Source organism: Schistocerca gregaria, chromosome 2 (genome assembly GCF_023897955.1).
Source record: "Schistocerca gregaria isolate iqSchGreg1 chromosome 2, iqSchGreg1.2, whole genome shotgun sequence".
In the NCBI taxonomy this organism is placed as follows: Eukaryota; Metazoa; Arthropoda; class Insecta; order Orthoptera; family Acrididae; genus Schistocerca; species Schistocerca gregaria.
The window spans coordinates 461,720,023-461,739,816 of record NC_064921.1 but is presented as its reverse complement, the minus strand read 5'-3'; positions in this window follow the sequence as shown (position 1 = coordinate 461,739,816).

Sequence of the window (19,794 nt, the reverse complement as noted above, 5' to 3'; positions counted from 1 at the left end):
TCCCGACCTCAGCCCAATGGAAGGCCTTTAACATGAGTCAGGTCGACGAACTTGCTCCAGACTCCAGTGTTCAACGTGACAACTTTCTCTGGCTTTGGCTATACAATAAGAATTGGCTTTCCCCCACAGACAGTCAGACACGTCATTGTAAGTGTCCTCAGAAGAGTTAAAGCCGTCATAGAGCCGAAGGGTGGACACATCCCATATTAATGTCCACTAATATGGGTCAGGATACTTCTGATCAAATAATGTATAAAATCCTCATCTGCCCCATCCTCACCTAAGCCAATGTAGCATGAACTTCCGCTATACCAAATTTTATCACCCGCTCCTCGTCTTTGAACGACACGAACTCCGCCTCGCTTTCCGTATACGACCACCATCTCCCACTCTCTCCTGTACCGGATCGTAAAGTTCCCATACTTCCTCGAACGCCAGGAACACCTTCTTCTCTCCCAGAACTACCTTCCCCTTCAGACTACGATCCCATCTTAGAATTCTACATTTCATTTCAACCAGAAACCACCCTGTCCGTCCTCCACATCCCAAATGGAAGCTCCAAGCCCTCCTTTCCAACTCCAACTTCTCCCCCAACACCCACATTCCATTTACCTGTTCGTTTCTACATAGACACTCGCATCCTTTTCCATGTAATATCGTTCCCAATACTTCAAATATCCCTACCCACAGTTACCAGGAGCACGCACTACATGATGCTTGCAATAAAGAGAGTGTACATCTTGTAATCATCATCTGATCCTAAACATCACCTATTTTACTTTCTAATTTCGTAATTTTACAATTGTAATAGGTGAAGAGCGAAAACTTAAAAATTGTTTGTAACTGCGTGACATTGACAGAAGGAGAGTCATCTCTACATCAGTGTAAGAAAGAATCTAAAATAGAAGTTCTGTCGTCCAGATCGCAGCTGATACGTATCATGTATTATGAATCCATTGTGGGCTCTTCCTTTGCTCCATTTCACCATTTGTCACTAAACTGCAACTAAGTGTCGGTGATAAATGTCTGAAAACACCATTAGCCGCTTTCTTGATGCACAGACGTCCCCTCTCTGTGAGGTGAAGTGAGTTTCAGGTGACTTAGTACGTTATAAACTGGGTGTGCGCGTTGTTTTGCCCTACCCGTGCACCCTGAGAGCGAGCTATAAACACGATGACACATACTCGTAGGTGTCGCAGAGCAGACGCGCCGGTTGCGCAACGGCGCTGGTGGTGGGCGTCCCGCTGCCGCCTACTCTCATCTACTGGCCTCCGCCACTCTTGCCCGCCAGCGGCCGGCCACCGCCAGTTGCGCGCTCTCTCCTGCTGCAGCGCCCGGTGCCTTCAGTGCAACTGCGCTCTCGCGTAACAGGTGGTGCGAACTACACCGACAGACGCCACGGCACCCTAGTAACTGGAGAACGCTCTGTCACCTGCACGTAGTCGTACTTTTGAGGTCGGTTCGATTTCTGTAAGTACTGCCTGCCTTATTGTCACCACAGAACCTCGCAGCTCACAGCTCACCCTACAGTGTTTAAAGTACAGATGGTGGCGAAAGTATTGAAAACGTCTCAGGAAACTTCATTTATACAGAGGCGGTGTAACTGCTGAACGACTTGTGTCCATTACAACTGCTACACCGTGAGGACGAAATGCAAAAGCGTGAAATTGGCATGTAGTGTAGTGCATACTTGGATATGCTGCAAATGATTGGCATTTCAGCGGAAACTAAACGATGAAGCTAGGAGTACCTCCACATACGTTCTGTATGGGGAAAGATTTCGCACTGGGTTTCTCCTATAGAAATCGAATTTGTATGTTGCCTGTTTGTGGAAAGAAAGGGGAGTACCACGCACTGTGAGCGGAAGAGAATAGACAACTCTGAAAGTTATACCGGCATTACGTTGTCTGGGACAGGGTCGTGGCCTGTCAATACTGTAGTTTATCGCTCCATGATATATCCGCTCGCGTTGGTCTCATTCCTACGACTGTAATGATGCGAATATGGAATCGTTGGATTAAGGGGGACGCCACTCAACGCCATGCACACATCCTCGCCGATCCCAAGCGACTAGCGCACGAGAGGAGAGACGTTCTGTTCGTTCGGCCGTGCAGGTTAGTACAGCCACGTCATGTATCTTGTCTCCACCAAAACAATACCGATATGGACAGAGTGTAGACGTCCGGAGTACCACGCACTGTGAGCGGAAGAGAATCGACAACTCTGAAAGTTATACCGGCATTACGTTGTCTGCCGTCTCAGTTCTGCGAACACCATTAAGATAGACGTATCAGTATGTGGAATGTAGAATGTGGTGTATTTGGAGGTTTCGAGGACAACTAAGGTTGGCAGATTGCACTTCTCGTCATCATATGATCCCTGCACCTGGCATGCTGGTACGGGGTGTCATTAGGTGTGCAGCGCGATCACCTCTGGATCCGTAGCCGGTAATTTGAGCAACGGCCTTTACATTCGTAACGTGCTAAGCCAGGTAATTGTGCCATATCTTCGAGGTGTCCGTGACGATATCTTCCAAAAAGACGTCATGCTGCTCGCGCCTTCCGCGATACATAGGATGTCCGATTGTTGCCCTGGCCAACACGTTCTCCAGGTCTCTCAGCCACCGGGAATATGTGACCGTGGATTGCCGAGGGACTACTATAGCACGACTCGCCAGCAAGAACGACTGATACCCTCAAGCATTTAGCTCAAGCAGCACTGATGTAATACCTGTATCTCTCATTCACGATCTTTTAGGCCTCATGCCCTCATACACAGTCAGCTTACAGCCGTTGTTGCTGTCAAACGTGTCATTTCTTTTTAGTGATTTTCGCAGCTTGTATTCCTCAAAATCACCTATAAATTAAATCGTCGTTCTCCATATTATGACTGATGTATATGCATTAATTCTTGAATTTACTGATTTTTTACCTCTCCTGGTGTTGCGTTATTAATGGCCAGCTATCTAGTCACGTACAACTCTTGAGTTCCTTCCAAAAGAATTTTATAATTTCCATGGAGCAGTAGAAAACTTGTACAGTTCTATCAACGATGTTATGAGCAGGACACATGTTGCAGATCTTCTCTGTAAAACCTACAGTGCCTAACGTCGCGCCCATTAAAGATCATCTCGATGATGCTGGATTCATATCCCCCTCACCCCGACCTTCCAAAATTCCTGAATTCACTATATCACACCAGGCGAATGCCGAAAGGAAGCGTAACACATTCACTAATGTTCTGAAGATAGAAACTTACCTTTGTGTTCTACCTTACATCAGGTCTTGTTATGGGTGAATCCTCGACAGAGAGGTCCACCGTTGAGCGTGTAGGGAAGTGATTCCAGTGGTGGTTTCCCGTTCCCTTCCACTGATGATGATATGATAATGAGGACAACACAACACACAGTCCCTGAGCGGAGAAAATTTCCGACCCAGCCGAGAATCGAACCCTGGACCCTTGGCGTGGCAGACCGCCGCGCTCACCACTCAGCTATCGGGGCGGACTCTGAAGATACAGGGTGGTTATAATTAACTTTCGCTCCTTGAGAGGGCTACCATGAAAAATGAGTGATCTTATGGCCACGAAACTCTCAGAAACATTTGTAAGAACGTACGGAAGAGAAATAACCTATAAACAACTAAGGAAACACGTTTTAATTCACACGTGAGCGGGTAACATTTATTAACCATCTTTACTTTCCAGATTTCAAAAGTTTCTCAATATGGCGATCATCGGCATCCTCGACAGTATGGAAGTTTGAACGGATACCATTTCGCAATTTTCGCAGCATTTTTCGAACGGTCGACCGCGGAATGTACAGCTGTCGCGACACAACTCGTGCACCGCTTAAAGGTCGCACACTGCGTGCAGCATCCTCAGCGATGACAACAGCAACATTTTCATTAATTTGTAGCGCAATTGGGCGTCGGGGTTCTCCCAGTTAATTCGAAATTCCGAATCATGTTCTTCAATCCCGGAGCGAAAATAGGATCCTTTAATGCAGCAGCGCTATTGCCGTTGTTTTGATAAAACAGCTTTGCGAGTAAAAACCTGCTCACCTTGTCCAGACTCATGTTGAGTGTCTGCAAATGCGTTTCAACCCTACATCGCCGTATGAATACCGGCTTCTAGCGGCAGTTCATGATATTAACACTACTAACAACGTAAATCATGCAGCGCACCGTTTGAATATCATTCCTATAAAGTTGTGTACCCATGTGCGTACACTGGCTCATGTGGCGGAAGTTTAATTATAACCACCCTGTACGTAAACAGTTTATGAGATGGATTCATCAACACTACAGGATTGATCGATGACGATGATATTGTATCGTCGGTAGATTATCCTAAGGTACTTCAGTTGGAAAGACCACATAGATAATGTTGTGGGGAAGGCGAGCCAAAGGTTGCGTTTCATTGGCAGGACACTTAGAAGACGCAACAAGTTCACTAAAGAGACAGCTTACACTACACTCGTTCGTCCTCTGTTAGAATATTGCTGCGCGGTGTGGGATCCTTACCAGGTGGGACTGACGGAGGACATCGAAAGGGTGCAAAAAAGGCCAGCTCGTTTTGTATTATCACGTAATAGGGGAGAGAGTGTGGCAGATATGATACGCGAGTTGGGATGGAAATCATTAAAGCAAAGACGTTTTTCGTCGCAGCGAGATCTATTTACGAAATTTCAGTCACCAACTTTCTCTTCCCAACCTACATAAGTAGGAATGATCATCAAAATAAAATAAGAGAAATAAGAGCTCGAACGGAAAGCTTTAGGTGTTCGTTTCTCCCGCGCGCTGTTCGGGAGTGGAATGGTAGAGAGATAGTATGATTGTGGTTCAATGAACCCTCTGCCAAGCACTTAAATGTGAGTTGCAGAGTTATCATGTAGATGTAGATGTAGAAAAGCTGGGACAGAGTGTCCAATCAGCCTAATGAATGGCATTTGTATTTAAGTTGGCAAAATGTACGGTAATCTACACAAGAAGTAGAGAGCACACTATAGTGTCTGTCAATCCTTCAAGCGTTTAGCAGTAACTTGAAATGAGATGGACTTTTTAAATCAATAGAGTAGTAGCAGGTGAGACTAAATAAATGCTTAAATTTTCTGTGGCCATTCTGGGAAAGTTCCGTGCATCTTTAAAGTAAACCATAAACAATTCTAGTGTACTGATCCAGCGTCCATTGCAAGCTCAAACAGCCAATAAAATAGGATGGAGAATCGCTAATATTACTACGAAATACACCCTGCTATAACTTTTGGAACAGATTCAGATGCAGAATACCGAGAAAGTCCCTTCAGTAACGCCACGTCGATTTCATTCATCATACTTGTCCAGCCTCAACCGTTTCCACATTTCAACTCTTACATTCTTTCCTTCTAAAATCGATCACACGAATGGAGTTGGCACAGACTTTAAGGCCGTGGGCTTGCATTGGGTAGGAGCGTGGTTTACATTTCCGTGAGGCAATACAGATTTTTCGTTTCCTGTGTTTACCCTAATTCGGTTGAAACATGTGCAAGAGGAAGTTAACCACAACCAACCGATTCAATTTTCACCTAAAGAAGTTACATTCGTAGCGCAATCCTGTCCGTCATGTAATTACCACACACTAGTATACTAAATTCATACTAACTCTGTGTGAAATCTTCCCGAAAAGAATAGCTGAGGGGTACTTTGATGATTACACCATATGCTTCACGTGTTCAACTTGGTTTACACAAAGAGTGTAGCTCCACAATTATTTTGATAATTAAAATAAATTAGATCGAAAAGCAATTTACAAAAGAAAAACCTCGAACTGGTTACTGCCGTCTTACTATTAACCTGATGGGTCAAACAATTGTATAAGCACGTGGTACTGGTCTCACAAAGTACACCCCACGTGGGTTGAATATAAAGAAAAGTTGCTATATTGAAAAATATTGTCAAGACGAGACGTTATAATCTCACGCACATTCGCATTTAAGATTGATGATCTTAGTTAGAGTTACTGATCAACACGTGGTTCCACTTTACTCACAAAGTAGTGACGAAGCAACAACTGGAAGATATTCTCAACTTCACACTCGAAATACACTGCGTTGCAATTTAAGATAACATTAGATATTTTAAAGCTAAACCTGAAATAAAGGTGGTTAAATTTTCAGTTAGGCTGAACTTAAGAAATCCATTGTCTTACGGACTTAGCAGACACGCGCTTAGGCGAAGATCTTGCCACTTCAGAGCTCGCCGTGGACAGACTGACTGCTGGGCTCCTACCGAGCGTGCTTCGCAAATACAAACGGAAGTGACCAGAGATGCAGCTCCCTATACCAACATGACAAGGGACGGACAGAACCATACTAAGAATAGAAACCTCTTTGCTTCTAGAAAGCGTAGCTACCTGTTCCGACGTTGGTCCTACTGTTCTCTAGCAGACCGGCTTGTCTGCTACCATCAAGCATGCAACTAGAAATACATTTGCTCATTCATTCTTTCACACAGAAGGGAAGGGGGATGACAGTATCTTATCATATACAGTATATAAAAGAAAGCGGATGTAGGTTCCGTATGAGACCATCAATTAGATATAAACTGTGTTTTAAAGTGTAGTAGTGTGACAGATCGTTCTTGTTTATATGTAAAAGTAACACGTTCCACTGCTCAGTCTCCTCCCAGATAGTCAGAAACATCACAGTAAATTTAGAAGAGGAATTTATGCCGTAAATGACAACATATTTAAGAAATTAACATGAAAGGAATCCAACAGAGACCTTTCAAGAGGTTAGCATTCTCAAAAAGCCATTAAATCACTTTATGTGTGGTAACGACTACAAACGCTACGATATACCCTTGCCCGTTCCTTGTAATTTGTCTTTAAATTGTGGGTTATTGGAATTTCAGAAAAAACGTCTTTCAAAAAAATCTGTCGAAATAATCACAAACGTGTGTCTATCCTACTTAAATCAAGCGTTAATTCAGCATCTTAAAAAGTACACCTACCCAAGAATTGTATTGAGTAATGGAAGGAAGACAGAAGAAAACCGACGAGTATTCGTTACATAGGGGATTTATGAAAAAGACTTAGATCACGTAGACATAGATTATGTAGTGTAATGTTATCCTAATGGAAATGGGAGATGTGCAGACAACATCGAAATTTGGGATACTTACAAATCGTTTCTAATGACCACGCCATCAAGGGGACATTAAACCCAAAAGCTCTTCTTTTACGCCTATAAAAATTAAGTGCGAAAAATAATGCGTAAAATAAAAAATAACATGTATTAAAATTACGCAAGTCATGAGCGCATTTAATCGTCACCGCTGTTTGACGATAATGTAGTGAGAATTACAAAATTTTAATATTTTAAAAAAGAAGATTGGAAGCGGACACCAATACTTAGATCCCCAGACAACTTTACCTTTTCAGATATAAGTATGGTGTACAAGAACCTTGAAACGAGCTCCACAGGCTTCATAGCACAGAGGTTTGGTTGAGGATAAACAGGAGTTAACGCATAATGAAGAGTGCCAAAAACGAAAAGATATATTTGATTAACTTCATTACCGGGAAAGGTACATACGAGAAAGTAAAATAATTCGGATAGTATATAAATTAGGTCGCACATGAAATCAGGAATAAGTAATGAAAGTGGAGCATACTGACACAGACATGGTAAGTTTTCTTCTAAAACAAAAGAAATCCACTGAAGCAGAACATAAGTTTCTACCTTGGGAAACGATTTCTAAAGCAATACGTTTCGAGCGTGGCACTGTACTCTAAGTGAAACGGTCTCGGCAAGCAACTCGCTAAAGCAAAAACTGCAACTATTCATGCTACAGAAGAATGTTATGAAATGAGGGCACAGATAAAATGCGAAATGAGAGCTGGTAGAGAGAAATAACAACAGCTTTGTGTCGCGGTAGTTAAAGAAAAGAGTATTCACTCACGTAGACGGCGATATTCGAATATGTTCACCGTGGCCTTCTGTAAGTAACCAGTCCGTAATTCACTTTGTTTGCTATGTTCTTTCTGTCAGTTATCTAGCTATAAGAAAAGACCAAATGATGCACATGACCTGAGATTAATGTAGCATATAGTATTTTAACATAATTTAAAACGTGTTAGTATATGAATAGTTACGGTGTTTAAGTGGGAGGAGGAGGACTTCTACATAGAAAAGGTCATAATAATTTTAGAAAAATCGTTTCCAGTGATATAGGGAAGTCACGATAAAACAAAATTGGGAGTAGAATGAGCAGATTAGGATTGGGACCATGACACTTCCAAATACGAGGGCAACCATCTCTCGAGAAATACGGAATAAAACACGCGAGTAAAAAGTGTGTGAAACGGTCTTTCCAGGGAAAGGAAGTATATACAACGGAAACTGGTGAATGTACACTATCGTTTGTATGGGAGCTATGTAGAGGTTGGCAAATGATAGCATCAAGCACGCCTGAAGACTCAAAGAAGAAAAATGGAGGTTGTAAACATCCTCAATGATCTCACTATTTACACATTGTTAATTACAGAGAAAAACCTACCGTCATGAGAAGAAATATAGGCTGAAAAACTTAAGCAACTTCCAGAAGCTATAGAACAGATTAAGTTTCCACTGGGAATTCACGTCTTGCTATACGACCCTGAATCCATAAATCAAATTGATTCCGAACTACACTCCTGGAAATTGAAATAAGAACACCGTGAATTCATTGTCCCAGGAAGGGGAAACTTTATTGACACATTCCTGGGGTCAGATACATCACATGATCACACTGACAGAACCACAGGCATATAGACACAGGCAACAGAGCATGCACAATGTCGCCACTAGTACAGTGTATATCCACCTTTCGCAGCAATGCAGGCTGCTATTCTTCCATGGAGACGATCGTAGAGATGCTGGATGTAGTCCTGTGGAACGGCTTGCCATGCCATTTCCACCTGGCGCCTCAGTTGGACCAGCGTTCGTGCTGGACGTGCAGACCGCGTGAGACGACGCTTCATCCAGTCCCAAACATGCTCAATGGGGCACAGATCCGGAGATCTTGCTGGCCAGGGTAGTTGACTTACACCTTCTAGAGCACGTTGGGTGGCACGGGATACATGCGGACGTGCATTGTCCTGTTGGAACAGCAAGTTCCCTTGCCGGTCTAGGAATGGTAGATCGATGGGTTCGATGACGGTTTGGATGTGCCGTGCACTATTCAGTGTCCCCTCGACGATCACCAGAGGTGTACGGCCAGTGTAGGAGATCGCTCCCCACACCATGATGCCGGGTGTTGGCCCTGTGTGCCTCGGTCGTATGCAGTCCTGATTGTGGCGCTCACCTGCACGGCGCCAAACACGCATACGACCATCATTGGCACCAAGGCAGAAGCGACTCTCATCGCTGAAGACGACACGTCTCCATTCGTCCCTCCATTCACGCCTGTCGCGACACCACTGGAGGCGGGCTGCACAATCTTGGGGCGTGAGCGGAAAGACGGCCTAACGGTGTGCGGGACCGTAGCCCAGCTTCATGGAGACGGTTACGAATGGTCCTCGCCGATACCCCAGGAGCAACAGTGTCCCTAATTTGCTGGGAAATGGTGGTGAGGTCCCCTATGGCACTGCGTAGGATCCAACGGTCTTGGCGTGCATCCGTGCGTCGCTGCGGTCCGGTCCCAGGTCGACGGGCACGTGCACCTTCCGCCGACCACTGGCGACAACATCGATGTACTGTGGAGACCTCACGCCCCACGTGTTGAGCAATTCGGCGGTACGTCCACCCGGCCTCCCGCATGCCCACTATACGCCCTCGCTCAAAGTCCGTCAAATGCACATACGGTTCACGTCCATGCGGTCGCGGCATGCTACCAGTGTTAAAGACTGCGATGGAGCTCCGTATGCCACGGCAAACTGGCTGACACTGACGGCGGCGGTGCACAAATGGTGCGCAGCTAGCGCCATTCGACGGCCAACACCGCGGTTCCTGGTGTGTCCGCTGTGCCGTGCCTGTGATCATTGCTTGTACAGCCCTCTCGCAGTGCCCGGAGCAAGTATGGTGGGTCTGACACACCGGTGTCAATGTGTTCTTTTTTCCATTTCCAGGAGTGTATATGGATGCACTGCAGCGTTATCTAATGCTACACAGATCTATCGTTCTTTTACAGTAAGAATTTTTGTTTCGATGTAGGTAGTGTACAGGCCGGATGTTCGATCGGTAATGGCGGCCTGCTTGCTCAAGTCGCCACTTCATCGGACTCGAAGGGCCTGGACCACTTCTTTTGGCAGCGCAATGCTTCTTTAGCGCACGAGACACCAGTGGATGACGCAGAAGCACTGATAATTATAATTTTAGAGCGTTTAAGACGTTTTCTCATATATATATGTGCTACCCACATGCTTGCCCAAGTTTGCTTTGACGTTTCAGTGCCTGCAGTAGTAACCCACGTGAAAAGGTTAGCACAGTATAGAAAGATATTGTGCGGATCATTAAACCAGTCAAAGACAGGTCACAAAACGAGATGGCAGCCTGTACGTAACAAGTTACATACAATTTAACATCGTGTCATTGACATGTAGCCACACATTGTAGTCATCAAGCCACAAGTGACACTATGAGGCCTAGGTAGTAACGTAAGAGAAACGGAATTCCTGAAGGAAGGCTGCATTGTTACATTTGTTCTGTACGCTTCTTCGGTAATCTTTTGAAAACGCTGTAAAGGCGGAAACTAAGAGCACCTGGGAGGGAACAGTAAACATCTAGTGTCGACTACTTTTTTGTGGAATTCGAGTGCCCTAAGATGAAAAACTAACTTGGGAAGTATCTCAGGGGAGTATCATGCTATCGTTGCTGTCCACGATCTATAAATTATCTAGTGAACGCTCGCGGATGATGCTGTAGTACACAAGAAAAGCATAATGCCAGAAAAATTTAGCGAAATCCAGGATAACTTTAGCGGACTGTTGCCTGGAGCCGCCGCAGGCAGTTGGCCCACGAAGAAAATAAATGTGGCGCACTGCGCTTCGGCAGGATGAAACACCCTTCATTTTTGGCGATAAGGTACTGGAGACCGAAAGAACGGTATAACAGCCAGGAGAAACCGTTCAGGAGGTCGACCACACAGAATTAGTCTTTGGAAAAGCAGACACCGGGCTGGAATTACTGAGTGAATCGTGAAGAAATATAATTAATCTACCAAAGAAGCGGCCTACAAAACACTTTTCAAGACCGACTCTTGAAACTGCTCACTAGTCCTGCACCTTTAGCAGATAGGATTAATTGGAGGAAAAGATTCAAAGAAGAGCTGTACGTTCGCCACGTTTGAGGATTTTCCTGAGACGCTCATCCGACTCGACTTGATGACGCTAAAAGAGAGGTTTTGTATAGCACGCAGATATTTACATTTAAAATTGCGAGATCGTACATTCCGTACATTCTCCCGCCCTCCCCCCCCCCCGCCCCCCCCCCCCCCCCCCCCCCATACGAACAAAGGACCTTGCCGTTGATTGGGAGGCTTGCGTGCCTCCGCGATACAGATAGCCAGACCGTAGGTGATGGTATCTGTCGAGATGCCAGACAAACGTGTGGTTCCTGAAGAAGGGAAGCAGCATTTTCAGTAGTGTAGGGGCAACAGTCTGGATGACTGACTGATCTGGCCTTGCAGCATTAATCAAAACGGCTTTGCTCTGCTGGTACTGCGAACCGCAAGAAAGCAAGGAGAAACAACAGACGTAATTTTTCCCATGGGCATGCAGCTTTACTGTATGGTTAAATGGAGATGGCGTCCTCTTGGGTAAAATATTCCGGAGGTAAAACAGTCCTCACTCGGATCTCCGGGCGGGGACTACTCAGGAGGGCGTCGTTTTCAGGAGAAAGAGCAAAGCTTCTACGGATGTCAGATCCCTTAATCGGGTAGGTAGTTTAGAAAATTTAAAAAGGGAAAGGGATAAGTTAAAGCTAGATATAGTGGGAATTAATGAAGTTCGGTAAGAGGAGGAAGAAGACTTTTGGTCAGATGAACACAGTGTTATAAATTCAAAATCAAAAAAGGGTAATGCAGGAGTAAATTTAATCATGAATAAAAAAATAGGCGTGCAGGTAAGCTACTGCGACAGCACAGTGAACCTATTATTGTAGCTTATTGTGTCTATCTTAGGCACGAAGCCCACGCCTACCACAGTAGTACAACTTCATAAGCAAACTAACTCCGCAGATGACGAAGAGATTGAAGAAATCTATGATGAGATAAAAGAAATCATTCAGATTGTGAGGGGAGACCAAAATTTAATTGTCATGGGGGACTGGAATTCGATAGTGGGAAACGGAAGAGAAGAAAAAGTAGCAGGTGAATATGGATTGGGTGCAAGGAATGAAAGAGAAAGCCGCCTGGTAGAACTTTGCGCAGAGCTAACACTTGGTCAAAGAATCATGAAAGAAGGCTGTATACGTGGTACAGGCCTGGAGAGCCTGGAAGGTTACAGATAGATTACATAATAGTAAGACAGAGATTTTGGTTCAAAATGGATCAAATGGCTCTCAGCACTACGGGACTTAACATCTGACGTCATCAGTCCGATAGAACTTAGAACTACTTAAACCTAAGTAAACTAAGGACGTCACACACATCCATGCCCGAGGCAGGATTCGAACCTGCGACCGTAGCGGTCGCTCGGTTTCCGACTGAAGCGCCTAGAAGCGCTCGGCCATCACGGCCGGCAGAGATTTAGGAACCAGGTTTTAAATTGTAAGACATTTCCAGGGGCAGATGTGGACTCTGACAACAATTTATTGGTTATGAACTGTAGATTAAAACTGAATAAACTGCAAAAAGATGGGAATTTAAGGAGATGGAGCCTGGACGAACTGAAAGAACCAGAGGTTGTAGAGAGTTTCAGAGAGAGCATAGGGAGCGATTGACAAGAACTGGGAAAAGAAATACAGTAGAAGAACAATGGGCAGCTTTGAGGGATGAAGTAGTGAAGGCAGCAGAGGATCAAGTAGGTAAAAACACGTAGACTAGTAGAAATCCTTGGGTAACAGAAGATATGTTGAATTTAACTGATGAAAGGAGAAAATATAAAACTTCAGTAAATGAAGCAGGTAAAAAGAAATACAGACGTCTCAAAAATGAGATTGACAGGCAGTGCAAAATGGCTAAGCAGGGATAGTTAGAGTACAAATGTAAGGATGTAGAGGCATATATCTCTATGGGTAAGATATTGCCTACAGGAAAATTAAACAGACCTTTGGATAAAAGAGAACCACTTGTATGAATATCAACAGCTCAGGTGGAAAACCAGTTCTATGCGAAGAAAGGAAAGCAGAAATGTAGTAGGAGTACATAGAGGGTCTATGTACTGGAGGGCAATATTATGGAAATGACAGTGGACGTGGATGAAGATGAAATAGGAGATATGATACAACGTGACGAGTTTGATAGAACACCGAAAGACCTGAGTCGAAACAAGGCCCCGGGAGTAGACAACATTGCTTTAGAGCTACTGATAGCCTTGAGAGAGCCAGCCATGACAAAACTCTACCGCCTGGTGAGCAAGATGTATGAGACAGGTGAAATACCCTCACACTTCAAGAAGAATATAATAATTCCATTCCCAAAGAAAACAAGTGTTGACAGGTATGAAAATTACCGAACTATCAGTTTAATAAATCACCGCTGCAAAAAACTGACACAAATTCTTTACAGATCAGTGGAAAAACTGGTAGAAGCCGACCTCGGGTAAGATCAGTTTGGATTCCGTAGAAATGTTGGAACACATGAGGCAATACTGACCCTACGACTTATCTTATAAGATAGATTAAGGAAAGACAAACCTAAGTTTATAGCATTTGTAGACTTAGAGAAAGCTTTTGAAAATGTTGACTGGAATATTTCCTTGCAAATTCTGAAGGTGGCAGGTGTCAAATACAAGGAACGAAAGATTATTTACAATTTGTACAGAAACCAGATGCCGAGGAGTATGAAAGGGAAGCAGTGGTTGGGAAGGGAGTGAGACAGGGTTGTAGGCTATCCCCGATGTTATTAAATCTGTATATTGAGCAAGCAGTAAAGGAAACAAAAGTAAAATTTGGGATATGAATTAAAATCCATGGAGAAGAAATTAAAAGTTTGAGGTTTGCTGATGATATTCTGTCAGCGACAGCAAACGACCTGGAAGAGCAAAAGCAAAACGAGGATAGTGGAACGTAGTAGAATTAAATCAGGTGATGCTAAGGGAATTAGATTAGGAAATGAGACATTTAAAGTAGTAGAAAAGTTTCTATTTGGGTAGAAAAATAACTGATGATGGTCGAAGTAAAAGGGATATGAAATGAAGACTGGCAATGGCAAGGGAAGAGTTTCTCTAGAAGAGAAATTTGTTAACATCGAGTAGAGGGTTGTGTATCAGGAAGTCTTTTCTGAAAGCATTTCTATGGAGTGTAGCCATGTATGGAAGTGAAACATGGACGATAAATAATTTAGACAGGAAGAGAACAGAAGCCTTCGAAATGTGGTGCTACAGAATAAAGCTGAAGATTAGATGGGTAGATTAAGTAACTAGTGATGAGGTGCTGAATCGAATTGGGGAGAAGAGGAATTTGTGGCACAACTTGACGAGAAGAAGGCATCGGTTCGTAGGATATGTTCTGAGGCATCAAGGGATCACCAATTTAGAACTGGAGGGCAGCATGGAGGGTAAAAATCGTAGAGGGAGACCAAGAGATGAATACACTAAGCAGATTCAGAAGGATGTAGGTTGTAGTAGGTACTACGAGATGAAGAAGACTGCACAGGGTAGGGTAGCATGGAGAGCTGCATCAAACCAGTCTCTGGCCGAAGATCACAAGAGCAACAACATTCCGAGACGTGGCGGCCTGTGTATTACTTCCTCTCCCCTACATCACGCAAAAGGATGACGACGGGAGGATGAGAGAAATTAGTGCTTTGCTTTCCCACGCTCCGCCCGCGAATTGAACAGTAACAGGGCTGATTTGGGGAGGGGGGAGGGTAAGGCTAGTAGTATCTGAAACACACTGCCCAGCTCGTGGTAAATTCGCATTCGGACTGTTGATGTAGTCAATATCGGGATATGAGCCTCGTACATATCTCTCACTGCGGACTCGCTTTTCTTTCTGCCGCAGCCGGTACTTTTGCAATCATCAGCAGCTGCACTTTTACGTTTATAATTCCGCGCAGTGGTATAAAACGCCGCTGTGAGTAGGCAATTATCCCAACTTAGCTCGTTACGTTCTGGAACCGAAAATAACTGAGGAGGAAAACACATGCTGTTTCGCCATATTCCAGTAAAAGAGTTACAGCAGCCGCAGTCGGTGTAGCAGTAGCTGTGAAGTCCTCTCACAAAGAGTAACAGGTTGAAATGTGCTTTAACTTCCTTGCTAACACAAGTAGTGATGACGTTTGTATCTGCGTGTATGAATAGCGTGCCTAAAAGGAGTTCCTCCTTTATTCCTTTGAAAAACTGCTAACATTAAACACTTTGCGCAGATCTAGTCCGTGCGAAGAGCAGTCGATTACAGCGCGTGGGTCGTTGCCACTCACTTAGCTCTTTATTTTCTTCGTCATGTCCTCGCTGCAACTTTGTGAGTTGTCAGAACAGAATAAAAAGAAATTTATACGGAAGCATCCACTGGGAACATTGAAAGTCTCTAATAAGGCATTTCGCGCGATTCTCGTTTGCCGTCGTCATAAGTGCGACAGCCGAAAGCAATTTGCTGTAAATTTCAACCTCACTTATGTAAAGCATTCTTTTATTTATTTTTGTTTTTTATCTGATGTGATCTACGTTTCTAGATGTCCTTTGCAACACGCATAAGGCATCCATGTTTGGCTTAATTGATATAACATAGTGAAATAAATATAGTTTGCAATACGTTAATGGGCTTTACGGGTTATCCGTAATTTCCACAAATTTATTAAAGCTCATAATCCATCCACGAGAGGCCGCATCATATAGTTCACTTCCTGTTGTCTTTGTGACTTTTTCCCCCAACGGAAGTGTTCTTTGATCTGTCTTCCATGAGTGCCGATTTGCATTAAGTTCCTTTTCGGAATTGTAAAACAGATTTTACTACTAGGACGAATAAATGAAGCATGGGAACTACATTGTTTTCTTGTTCAGTGCACAGGCAACGCGAAACGAGCTGTTGTTAGTTCCAAATAAGGATGACTTATGCAAATAGCATCGTATAAATCTGTGCGCTCTGTAACTGTTCATTTGCGCTTTGTTATACGTATATGTTGTTATCTTGATACGGTTCTTTTACTTTGGGAAACAGTATTTGGACTATCTGGATGGTTTGAAAATAGATCCCAACCCAAAACTAGTTGTCAAGAAAATAAATGTGAAATATGCAACTTTGGCTGTTTTTAAGTCGTATTTCTTATAAATCAAACAAATTTGATAGTTTACTGCCTGTACCGGTGTGTAATTTGTAGAGATTCCGAGTAGCATGTGGCTCACAAATGGAGTTCTCGTACGTTCGTATGAATAATAAGGTGGATATTAAATTTTCCTGTTGGCTACAAAAGTGATGTTTAAAATAGTGAATATTAAATTCAACATCGTGGAAACATGCACGGTGTTTCTTCTATTATATTGGGGGCGTACATCCGAGATAGCAATATTTCCTCGTCCGATATTTCCGCTGATAACAGTACAACTATCTTCAACGTGAGCCGATGACTGAATGAGACGCATTTCACACAATGATCCACCGACTCACCTTGAAGATATTTGTGTGGTTCATAGCCAAAGCAACGGAAAGAAACAGTGCCATCCCGGATGCACGCTCGAAAGATGGTGGAATATTCTGTTCGTCGGGTGAACTTCAAGAAACCCAATGCGTTTTTTTTCTTTTTGTGTGAATAAAATCGTACATGTTGCATAATATATTTCTTTATTTATTATAATGTTTCGGTCCCCGCCATCATAAGACCTGTAATTAAGATTAAAAGGACGTAATGAACGACAATGATTTGTTGCACGTTTTCAACCTATGAAAGATGAAAAATTAAAATTTATAAACATCTTGAAAAGTACACTCAAGAAGCCCTCCCGGTTAGCCATTCGGTCTAACGCACTGCTTTCCGGGCGAACCGCACAATAACCCTGGGTTCGGTGCGGGGCGACTGTGGGGTGAGTGGACTGCTGTAGCCTGTTGTGGAGTTGTGCACCACTGAGGGCTAAGGCGTGGACGAAACCGCCCCGTCGTTTCTCGGTCCCCAATTCCATACAATACAATACACTCAAGAAAATTTAAAACTTCTAATCGTTATGTCAGCATCAAAAATACATATACGTATGTAGGAATTTTTACCTTTCGAAGTTTGTTAACGTACAACAGACGTTTGTCATTCTTTATGTGCCTTCAGTCTTAATGACACACCTGATAATGGCAGTAGCCGGAACGCCGTGATAAATAAAGAAACATATTAAGCGATTTAGACATCTTTATTCACAAAATCTCACTACGATTGTGGACTCGAACAGGAAATTTGTTTCCATTATTAATAACAATGTGCAGTTTTTAACTGTAATTGTAGGATTCTGCTGATTTTTTAATATAGTTCTTCATAATCCTGTACACTTTAAAAAATCGTATCGTTTTGAAATTATTCTTGTTTCCCTTTCATGGTTTCAAAATTATGTTCGATGACGGTCAGTAGTACACCCTTTGCGGAAGAAGAGCTTTTTTTCGTAGCTGAATACCATTCTCATGGTTCAGTCTCTATCACGATTTTGATGGTACAAACAGTGTAATACTTCTACGAGGGTCGGAACTTTAATAGTGGAAATTATTTACTTACAGATCGTACAAAATAGATACGTGTTTCAAAGTATTACTGACCTTCAAAGGCCGGCCGGAGTGGCCAAGCGCTTCTAGGCGCTTCAGTCTGGAACTGCGTGACCGCTACGTTCGCAGGTTCGAATCCTGCCTGGGCATGGATGTGTGTGATGTCCTTAGGTTGGTTAGGTTTAAGTAGTTCTAAGTTTTAGGGGCTACTGATGACCTCATAACGTAAGTCCCATAGTGCTCAGAGCCATTTGAACCATTTTTGACCTTCAAAGTAGTCACCAGCGTTGTGTATAACCCATTGCTAGCGATGTGGAAGTCGTAGGATACTCTTAGCATTGCCGGTTGTGTTGACTGTTCTAGCGGCGCGGTCTATTGCCCAACGAATTTTTAGCAGTTCTGAAGCGAATGCCGTGAAGTGTTTCCTTCAGTTTAGAAATCGAGTTGAACTCACGAGGGATTAAATCAGGGGAGTGCACTAGGTGGTACAGCACTTAGCAGCCCCATCTACATCTACATGCATCTACATGACTACTCTGCAATTCACATTTAAGTGCTTGGCAGAGGGTTCATCGAACCACAATCATACTATCTCTCTACTATTCCACTCCCGAACAGCGAGCGGGGAAAACGAACACCTAAACATTTCTGTTCGAGCTCTGATTTCTCTTATTTTATTTTGATGATCATTCCTACCTATGTAGGTTGGGCTCAACAAAATATTTTCGCATTCGGAAGAGAAAGTTGGTGACTGAAATTTCGTAAAAAGGTCTCGCCGCGACGAAAAACGTCTATGCTGTAATGACTTCCATCCCAACTCGTGTATCATATCTGCCACACTCTCTCCCCTATAACGCGATAATACAAAACGAGCTGCCCTTTTTTGCAACCTTTCGATATCCTCCGTCAATCCCACCTGGTAAGGATCCCACACCGCGCAGCAATATTCTAACAGAGGACGAACGAGTGTAGCGTAAGCTGTCTCTTTAGTGGACTTGTTGCATCTTCTAAGTGTCCTGCCAATGAAACGCAACCTTTGGCTCGCCTTCCCGACAATATTATCTACGTGGTACTTCCAACTGACCAGTCGAACAAATCAGTACCAGCTTGCACTGTACGTGCTTGAGCATTGTCCTGCAAAATTATGGTCAGGTAATGCAGATAGTGTCATCACTTCTGTCTCTAAGCTGGTCGTAGGTTGTGTTCCAAAAATGAACAGTACAGAGACAGAAGTGATGATACTTTCTGCAGGACCTGACCATCATACTGCACGACATTGCTCAAGCACGTACAGTGCAAGCTGTTTCTAATTTGTTTGACTGAGGGACTGCTAAGTGCTATACCACCTACTGCACTCCCCTGAGTGAAGCACTCGTAAGTTCAACTCGGTTTCTAAACTGAAGGAAGCACTTCACGGCATTCGCCTCAGAACTGCTAAAAATTCGTCTGGCAATAGACCGCGCCGCTCGAACCGTCAACACAATTGGCACTGCTAAGAGTACCCTACGACTTTCACATCGATGCCAGCGGGTTATACACAATGCTGGTGACTACTCTGACGGCCAGTAAAACTTTGAAACACGTATCTATTTTGTACGAGCTCTAAATAAATAGTTTCCACTATTAAAGTTCCAAACCTCGTATTTGCATTCTGGTGTGTCCATTAACGCGCAACCAATGATCGTGGGTCGTAACGTTGCCTGTAGTTTTTGATGACTTGTTGACACCTAAAGAAAATTGGAGTTAAGCTAGCAATATGAGAATGTGTTACCTTATGTTATGATGTACTATAAGCCGGAAAATCTGACTCCATTCCACGCTCGAATTGCATTCAGTTCTTCCTAAATATGTAGCATAACGTTTCCCTGTACTACTTCAGGTCAACATCCAGCATTGCCCTCCACACAGGGCGACAGTCATCTCCTGCCCTGCGATAGCCTACACTCTCCTTGACGACCACTTTATCGACGGCACCAGAAATTACGACGTCTGCCTCTGCG